The sequence below is a fragment of the Triticum dicoccoides genome, chromosome 2B (assembly GCF_002162155.2).
Source record: "Triticum dicoccoides isolate Atlit2015 ecotype Zavitan chromosome 2B, WEW_v2.0, whole genome shotgun sequence".
Taxonomy (NCBI): Eukaryota; Viridiplantae; Streptophyta; class Magnoliopsida; order Poales; family Poaceae; genus Triticum; species Triticum dicoccoides.
Window position 1 is genome coordinate 385,119,083 of NC_041383.1, and position 9,938 is coordinate 385,129,020.

General features: G+C 51.1%; 1 pseudogene; it reads left to right on the top strand.

The window, feature by feature from the left end:
• LOC119360900 overlaps positions 1–2,595 on the top strand; it is a 29,116-nt pseudogene extending 26,521 nt beyond the window's left edge.
• Positions 2,596–9,938: the final 7,343 nt, after the last annotated feature.

Consider the following 9,938-nt stretch of genomic DNA (forward strand, 5'->3'; position numbering starts at 1 on the left):
AATAAATAATAACTTTAATATTGCCTCTAGGGCATATTTCCTTCAGCGTCTCCTAGATCTGCCGGACTATAGATGAAACAACATGGAGGCGGCAGAGCCACACGTGAAGTGCTCCGACGAAAACGCCCGGAGATGGAATCACTATGACGAGATGCGGTGGGGAATGGATAAGAGGAGGTAGTATTAGCAAGTGGGTGGAAAAAAGTGGGCTGCATTGCGTCTCATTCATGATGCACCTCCCCCTTGGCGAGCGCGCTCCTAACATTTTCAATCAAATGGGAGATGCTACGTTTTTCTTTTTTTTGGTTGGAGGGAAGAGATGCTCTGAGGCCAACTCCAGCGCGTGACCCATCCTGGCCGGGTGCGTCTGTTTGGGGAAAACGGACAAACCGGACGGCCCAACACGCAGGCGCGAACGGACTTTTGTCCGTTTTCTGTCCGCTTTTGACCCATCCCCGGCCCAACTTTGCGCCGCTTTTGGGGTGAAACGGACAGCGCGCGGACGGACGGGACACGTGTGCCTGTCCTCCCCTGGCCCGCCTATTGGTGGCACAAAGCAAAAACCCCTGCACCCCATTTGGCGCCATTTTCCCCCAAACCCTCCCATGTCCCACCCCCACCCTCCCCCGTCCATGTCCGACGCCCCGCCGAATTCCGGCGGCCTAGCCATCGACCCGCCCGCAAAGGTGAAGAAGAAGGCGGCCAAGGGTCCAAGGAAGTTGTGGTCGGAGTGCACACCTGAGGAGCTCGCCAAGATGGATGCAGAATCGGCGAAGAGGAGGAACCAGAGGGCGGCCGTCAAGGGCAAGACTGCCGCGGCCAAGTTTGCCGCCGAGCGCGATGCGGTGGAGGCCACGCGGCACAAGGCCGAGGTCGACGAGAAGGAGGCCATCGTCAACAAAGCGCACGCCCTCCTAATGCTCGGCCTTTGCCGTCCGGCGGGTTTCTCTAGTGCGGCCGTCGGCCCGGTGAGCACAGGCTCGTCGGTCGCCAGGCCTCAGCATTGCTCGTTGCCGATGTCGCGGACCACGCCTATGTTGCCTGGCTTTCCCCCGCCAAGGCACGATGGCCACACCCATTTTCGGGCTCGCCGGACGTTGGCGTGATCGCGCCGTCCACCCCTCGATCGTCATCGACCTCAATGTCATGCCAGGGTCCAGCAGCGGCGGACGACCGTCCGTGGAGATGCAAAGAAAGCAAGCACGACCACCGTTTACGGGCACCATAAGCACGACCACCGTTTACGGGCACCATGTCGTCGAGCCGCGTCCTGTTCTACAAAATGGCAACACCAACGCCAACGGTCGATGACCCCTTGTACAACCAGTTCATGGAGCAAGTGATCTACGAGGGTGGGCATGGCGTTGCCTACGATCCCGACGAGACCCAAAGTTAGGATGGCCGCTCCCAGTACGTTGCAGATGAAGAGCCCCACGACCATGCGGACTATGACCATGGTGACTCATGGCATGAAGACGATGACATCTATTGCAAAGGTGATGGTGATGAAGAAGATGTCATTGATATTGATATTTCGGGTGAGCCATTGTTCATCGACGAGCTCACACAAAGAGCAGAAGCACAAAAGAGGAAGAAGAGCATTTACACGGGTTCATATTCACAAGACGAGGACAAGCTGATTTGCCAATGTTGGATGGAGATTAGCCAAGATCCAAGGACCGGCACGTAACAAAAGGGCCTTGTTTTTTGGACAAGAGTCCACAAAACATTCCATGAAAGAAAGATGTTTGAGCCCTACCAAATTACGAGCAACCGTGGCATCACCTTGATTCAAAAGAGGTGGTTTTTCATCCAACAAGAGTGCAACAAGTATTGTGCCGCACTTGAGAGCGTTGAAGCATGGCCCGTGAGTGGTCTTAGCATTGGGGACTTGGTATGCTCTTGTCATCCTAGTTCTTTCATTGCTACGACCATGAGACTTCGGCCTTGTATACGTTTGCATGTTCATTTGTTGTTGATCATGTGGTGTAGGCATTTCAATCTTTGGAAGCATCCAAGGCCCGACACAATGACAAGCCATTCACTCTTACACATTGTTGGACACTCATCAACAATTGTCCAACGTTCAAAGATCAATACTGTGAACTTCAAAGAAAGAGAGGCAAGAAGGCAGTCGCATTTGCCGGAGGTGGAGATGGTGAGGCGTTGAAGAGGCCGATGGGAAAGACCAACTCCAAGGTGGACGACATACATAATGCGTCATCCATGGCCTTGCATGAGACTTTGCACGGCATGATGTCTCAAAATGATGTGAGGGACGAGAAAAAGCGACAAAGCAAGGAGGAGCAAATGAACCTAGAGCTTCAAAGGAAGAAGCTTGAGATGGAGGAGGTGACCAAGAAGAGGAAGATCAACATGGAGGAGGCGTCTCCGCAAAGGCAGCTCGACATCGAAGCCGCCAATGTCACGACCAGGCAAAGGCAGCTTGACATCGAGGCCACCAACGCTGCAACCAAAACAAAGGAGGTGGCCCTTGCAATCATGAGCGTGGACTTGACCAAGATGAGCGAGAAGACGAGGAGCTGGTTCAAGGCCTGGCAGAAGGAGATGTTCGATGCCGACGGCTCGAACTAGATCGTCTGATTGGCCATGGCTATTCTTTTTTGGAGGCTGGCATGGGTGTCGGTGTCAAAACCGGCGGATTCGGCTAGGGGGTCCCGAACTGTGCGTCTAAGGCTAATGGTAACAGGAGGCAGGGGACACGATGTTTACCCAGGTTCGGGCCCTCTCTATGGAGGTAATACCCTACTTCCTGCTTGATTGATTTTGATGATATGAGGATTACAAGAGTTGATATACCACGAGATCGTAGAGGCTAAACCCTAGAAGCTAGCCTATGATTATGATTGTTCTTGTCCTACGGACTAAGCCCTCTGGTTTATATAGACACCGAAGGGGGCCTAGTGTTACACAGAATCGGTTACAGAGAAGGAAATCTACATATCCGAATTGCCAAGCTTGCCTTCCACGCAAAGGAGAGTCCCACCCGGACACGGGACGAAGTGTTCAATCTTCTATCTTCATAGTCCAACAGCCCGGCATAAGCATATAGTCCGGCTGTCCGAGGACCCCCTAATCCCGGACTCCCTCAGTAGCCCCTGAACCAGGCTTCAATGACGATGAGTCTGGCGCGCAGATTGTCTTCGGCATTGCAAGGCGGGTTCTTCTCCGAATTCTCCAGAGTACCTGTTGTAACGAGTAGTGCCTGACTTCCCATTTAATGTTGCACTCATCGGCTTCTGTACCTTAATAATGTCAGTCTCCACGTGTCGAGCGAATGTGAGAAGCCGAAGCATTTTTACACTTGCCACCCTGACCCTGTAAATAAGTGTCCATTAAAGAGACGGGGATCCTCAGATCCAAATCACACCATCTTCCTCAAGCGAGGATTCATCAGAGCGCGCCTGAAACCATCCCATCATGGCCGGCCACCGCAGCTCTTCCTCTCGCCCCTATAGCGCCAAGACCGGTGATTGGGAGAAGTGTACCGTGTCCCATGACCAATTGGTGAAGTTGCAGACCCAGGGGTTTCTTCCTCCTGCATATCGTGTCCCCGTTCGAGCCGGATTAGCCACCTTTGACGGCGGGGAGCAAGCGGAGAGTTTTCCCAACCCATCCCATGGGGAGCGAGTGTGCCTTGTCCCTTACTTGCTGAGGGGCATCAGATTTCCAATCCATCCATTCCTCTGCGGGCTCCTGGAGTATTATGGCCTCCAACTGCACAACTTCACCCCTGCCTCCATCCTACACATCGCAGGTTATGTCGCCCTTTGTGAGTTATTTCTGTGTTGCAAAGCTCATTTCGAGCTATGGAATAGGCTGTTCTGCCTCGTCCCCCGCAATCAGGAGGAATCAGTATTCCAAGTGGGCGGAGCCGAAATATGGTGCATCGCCGGGACCGGATACCTGTTCGGTACTCCGAAGAAAACGTCCAAAGATTGGCCTTCCGAGTGGTTTTATATAGAGGACGTCTCCCTTCCTGACCCAATCCGAATGGGTCTTCTGGAGTTTACAAATGCTCCGTTGAAGAAGTGCCATAGCTGGCTTCCCTGGAGCCCTCAGGAGGAACATAGCAAAGAGGTCCTTCAATTGATGGGCAGGATAAAAATGTTTGCCAAATCTGGATTGACAACAATCGAGGTTATGTCAATATGCATAATGCGGGGGGTGCAGCCACTCCAGTATTGGGGGCATCCCATGTGGCACTTCAATGGAGAAGACGATGCCACCCGCTACGGTCGGAAAGGTCCGGACTCCGCCACCGCTCTGGCAAAAATATTGTCTGATTTATACAAAGGAGAAGAAGAGGAGTTCATCCGCATTAAGCCACGGGATGGATTTTCCATGTACAACCCCCCTAGCTGGGTGAGTTGCTATCTTTTACTCAACTCTATTCATTCCCGCAGTCTTTCATCACAAATATTTACCTCGCTAGTCCATAACAGGAACTGCGGAAAGCCGTGAGGGAGGTCCACAGCTAGAGGACCACAACCGGGCCCTCGACCCCGGACTCGAAGAAGATCCGGACATATTTGTGGAGTTTGACGGCAGGGTGTTTTACCAGGCGAGCCGTGACGGCACCTTGGTGGCCATCATCACCTATTATCCCGGCCTCCTCCCGGCACCACGTGTAAGTAAACAGGAGACTTATCTTTCGAAAAGGATTCCCTCTTTCCACCTTACCCACCGCACATATATTATGCTATAAGGGGAAGCCATTAGTGCGCCATGCCGAACCCGCGGCGACTTACCAACAAAGGGCGCCCAAGCCGGGTAGGCTTAAAAGGAAAGCAAACAGGGCCGAGCCGCCATCAAAGAGGTATGTTTTAAAACATGCTCCGTGATTGTCATCTTTAAAATATAACAATGTCCACTGTGTCCTGGCAGAAAGAGTATTCGCCGGACTGTATCCGGAGATCCTGCCCATCACGCCTCTACTAGCCGGACTCCAGAACTGGCCTCAAGGGTGGAGGCTAACATGGGGACAACACTAGGCGGTCCTCCTACAGAGGATGCAGATAGAATATCTGCTATAAATTCCAAGGTGGAGAGCGCTATGAATCATTGGCGTCGACGGGCCGCACTTCGCGACCCTAATTGTTCCGAAGAGGCTTTCAATGTCTTCAACTCGGGAGACACATACATCCGAGTTGCTCAAGATGGGCTTGCTAGAGCCACAGACCAGTATTTAAAAGATATACGGGTAAGCAAAATCTGATAATTATGTATACTAGTAGCCCCTGAGACTTGAAACAGTTGGTACAACTGATTTAAGGATCATTGTATGAATAGGTTCTTACAGATAAGAACACCAATTTGTCCCAAGAGCTGGAGGAGTGTAAAGCCCAGCTAAGGGCCGCAACTGCCGGAATGGAGGAATCCAATAAGGCCTCATCTGGTAATATTTTTCTCGATCGATAGAAAACGTAATGACGTGTACCATTTGGTATTCGGCGTGTTTGCAGATCTAACAATAGATTCCGCAGGCAATCCTGGAGTGAATCCGGAGATCCTACAAGAGGATGAACAACGAGCTCAACGACAACTAGAGGCTGGTGAACGCGTACTTACACGGGTCAGGCGAGAGAAAAACGATCTCCAGGATGCCAATACCCGGCTGGGCGTTGAATTGAAAGATGTTCGGGCCCAGCTTGCAGACTCCGTGAAGGAGAATATGAGGCTTCAACGCGGCATTTTTAGTATGTGCTCAAATGAACCTTTATAAAGTTCGGCGAAGAAACAGGCTAACAGAGTTATGTCTGTAGGTATACTGACTGGTCATCCCGAAGAGGAGATGCCCGGATCTTCAGGCGATCTTCTGGAAGAGCTTTCGCAACTACACGAACAAGTTCGACAGGTAATGCAGGGTATTGCCAAGGCCTTGCGGCCATCCGCCTCCCTGTCCGGAAGCATGGGGGAGCTTGTACAGCTGCTCAAGGGAGCGCGGCGGCACTTCTGATTATGGAAGATATCTGCCTGTCGACAAGGTGCGAGGGAAGCTTGGGCCATGGTGAAAGCACGGTACACCAAGCTCGATCCGAATCACATGGCCCTGGTCGGACCTATAGGGTCAGATGGGAAAGAGATTCCCGTTAGTCTGGTATATGACCAGGTAGGATTAGACGCAAAGTATTCCCAACAGGATTGTAGGCTAGACAGCTTGTTGGATGGCATAAAAGAAGAAGTATGTGGGTCTAAGTGACTATGTTCTTCAATTGACATATTTTGTCCCTAGCCAGATTGTAAATCATTTGTCATGGCGGACCTTTTCGCTTCAGCCTCTGGACCCGACAGTCCGGAGTGTTTCCGAATACCCGCTCAGTTATGTAAACCAGGGTACGCATGGAAACCAGGCGTAGGGGTCATAATTGCTTGAACAGACAAGTACCCAACTAGCTATGTTATATTACATGGATAGTAAGAAACATCTTCCAGGGAGAATAGTTCCGTTAAGGGTTCCTTTCCCTGGGTACACATGCATTAATGTGCATGTCCGAACTGCGAACAGAGACGCAATATATGCAATGTCTGGGGGTTTGTATTGTAATAGGTAAGAAACATCTTTAGTTCACCGACCGAATATTCCCTTAAGAACGCTAGCTTTCGGCTTCATCCAGTCTGAGGTACACGTCCGGAGTACCCAGTAGTAACAATTGCAGAGGTGCTCCCTTTATGCCCTAGCCGAACTAACGGGAACGTAGGGCATAAACACAGGAGCCAGGCAACCCAGTTTGGCCAAAACTTAAGTCATATCGATGCATATAATGGTGAAGAAACGGTACATATGGGAAAGCGACACATATGCGGTGGGCATGATGACCGGAAGATAATTATATTAAGCTTCTGTATAAGAAGCCCCCAGGAATAGTGAGCGTGCATGCTTGAGGATTTAGCGCGTCAAGAGTGTGTAGTTGAGTCACACTTAAAGCCTTAGAGCCATAAGAAGAAAGAGAGAATATATAACTAAAAAAAGGCGGAAGGAAGGAGACGAACACAGAGTTCGACGCTAGGCGTAGAATCTTCGGAGTCTGGCCGCGTTCCATGGGTTCGGCTCGAGTCGATTATCTGATGCATCACGCAGGCGGTACGCTCCTCCGGTGAGAACTTTATCAATGATGAAGGGACCCTCCCACTTGGGCTTGAGCTTGTCCCTTTTTTCTCCGGTAGGCGTAGAACGAGTTCACCAAAGTTTTGGCCCGTACTTCTCTGCTTTGATACCTGCGAGCCTGTTGCTGATAGAATGCGGAACGGGCTTTTGCGACGTCGCGCTCCTCCTCCAGGGCATCTAAACTGTCCTGCCGATCAAGCTCGGCTTCTCTCTCTTCGTACATGCGCACTCGAGGTGAGTCATGAATGATATCGCACGGCAATACCGCCTCTGCGCCGTACACCATGAAAAATGGTGTGTAACCGGTAGTGCGATTTGGCGTGGTCCGCAACCCCCATAGTACGGAATCGAGCTCCTCGACCCAGTGCGTGTCTGATTCCTTTAGGGATCGCACTAGTCTGGGTTTGATGCCGCTCATAATAAGACCATTTGCTCGTTCGACTTGACCGTTTGTTTGGGGGTGATAGACGGAGGCATAATCAAACTTAATGCCCATGTTGCCGCACCAAGTTTTCACCTCGTCGGTTGTGAAGTTGGAGCCATTATCGGTGATGATGCTATGGGTTACACCGTAATGGTGTACGACCCTTGATATGAAGTCTATCACTGGTTCAGATTCGGTCGTTTTAACTGGTTTGGCCTCTATCCATTTGGTGAATTTATCCACCATGACCAACAGGTATTTTTTCTTATGGCTTCCTCCTTTAAGGGGTTCGACCATATCGATCCCCCAGACCGCAAAGGGCCAAGTTATGGGGATTGTTTGGAGAGTGGTGGGTGGCATATGGCTTTGGTTGGAGAAGAGCTATCAACCGACGCAATGTTGGACGAGGTCCTGTGCGTCTGCTCGGACTGTCGGCCAGTAGAAACCTGCACGAAAGGCCTTGCTTACAAGAGCCTGAGCTGCGGCGTGGTGGCCGCCGAGTCCAGCATGAATTTCGGCCAAGAGCTGTCGCCCTTCCTCTTCGGAGATACATCTTTGAAGTACCCCTGTAGCGCTTTTCTTATAAAGCTCTCCCTCGTGGACCTTGTAGGCTTTAGAGCGCCGCACAATGCAAAGTGCCTCATTTTGGTCCTCTGGGAGTTCTTGCCTATTTAGGTAGGCTAAGATGGGTTTGGTCCACGGGGCGATGACAGCCATGATTAGATGGGCCGAAGGTGTTATTTCGGTGACAGAGCCTCCGATTCTGTCAGTGTGTTCGAGATCTGGGGTTGTGGTCGGATCCGGACTAGTATTGCCAGTCTCCCCTTGCCACACCACAGATGGCTTGAACAACCTTTCCAAGAAGATGTTGGGTGGGACGGGGTCGCGCTTAGCGCCGATGCAGGCAAGGATACCCGCCGCTTGATTATTTTCTCGAACCACATGATGAAATTCAAGCCCCTCGAACCGAGCTGACATTTTGAGGACGACATTACGGTAAGCCGCCATTTTCGGGTCCTTGGCGTCGAAGTCTCCATTTATTTGAGATATTGCGAGGTTTGAATACCCACGTACTTCTAGGCCTTGGATGCCCATGGAGACCACCATCCGAAGACCGTGCAACAGAGCCTCGTATTCGGATGCATTGTTGGAGTCTGTGTATAGTATTTGGAGTATGTATTGGACTCTATCTCCGGTGGGGGGTGTCAGGACGATGCCCGCTCCCAGACCAGCCAGCATTTTAGAGCCGTCGAAGTGCATGGTCCAATTGGAGTATGCGCCGTATTCTTTAGGGAGTTCGGCTTCTGTCCATTCGGCGACGAAGTCAGCCAGTACTTGCAATTTAATGGCTCGTCGTGGTTTATATATAATGTCGAATGGGAGAAGCTCGATGGCCCACTTAGAAATCCGGCCCAATCCGGCCCGTGGCATCGCGGTTATTTATTATATCATTGAGTGGTACTTCGGAGGCCACCGTGATCGAACACTCTTGAAAGTAGTGTCGTAGTTTCCGGGATGCCATGAAGACCGCGTATGCTATCTTTTGATAATGTGGGTACTGTGACTTGCATGGAGTGAGGACAATGGATACGTAGTATATCGGCTTTTGAAGCAGGAACTTATGTCCGTCCTCCTCTTGTTCGACGACGAGCATTGTGCTTACGACTTGATGTGTTGCAACTATATATAACAACATGGGTTCGCCAATGTTCGGTGCGGCCAGGATTGGGTTGCTGGCCAAGAGGGCCTTTATTTCTTCCAGTCCAGTCGTGGCCGCATCCGTCCACTCGAAGTGTTCGGTGCATCGAAGAAGGCGATAAAGAGGTAGTGCCTTTTCTCCCAGTCGAGAGATGAAGCGGCTTAAGGCAGCCACGCATCTAGTTAATTTCTGGATTTTCTTGAGGTCTGTTGGGGTAGCCAACTGTGACAAAGCTCGGATTTTAGCTGGGTTTGCTTCAATTCCTCTGTTGGAAACGATGAATCCCAGCAGCTTTTCGGCGGCAACGCCGAAAACACATTTTTCCGGATTGAGTTTGATGTCATATGTTCGGAGGTTGTCGAATGTGAGCCTCAGGTCGTCTATTAAAGATTCGACGTGTCTGTTCTTGATGACCACGTCGTCCACGTATGCCTCAACTGTTTTGCCGATTTGTTTTTCCAGGCAAGTCTGAATCATGCGTTGGTAGGTTGCGCCGGCGTTTTTGAGCCCGAAAGGCATGGTGTTGAAACAGAAAGGGGCGTATGGGGTGATAAATGCCGTTGCGGCTTGATCCGACTCCGCCATTTTGATTTGATGGTAGAGTATGCGTCGAGGAAGCACGTGTCCTGCGGTAGCGTCGATGATTTGATCGATGCGGGGGAGAGGGAAGGGATCCTTGGGGTAAG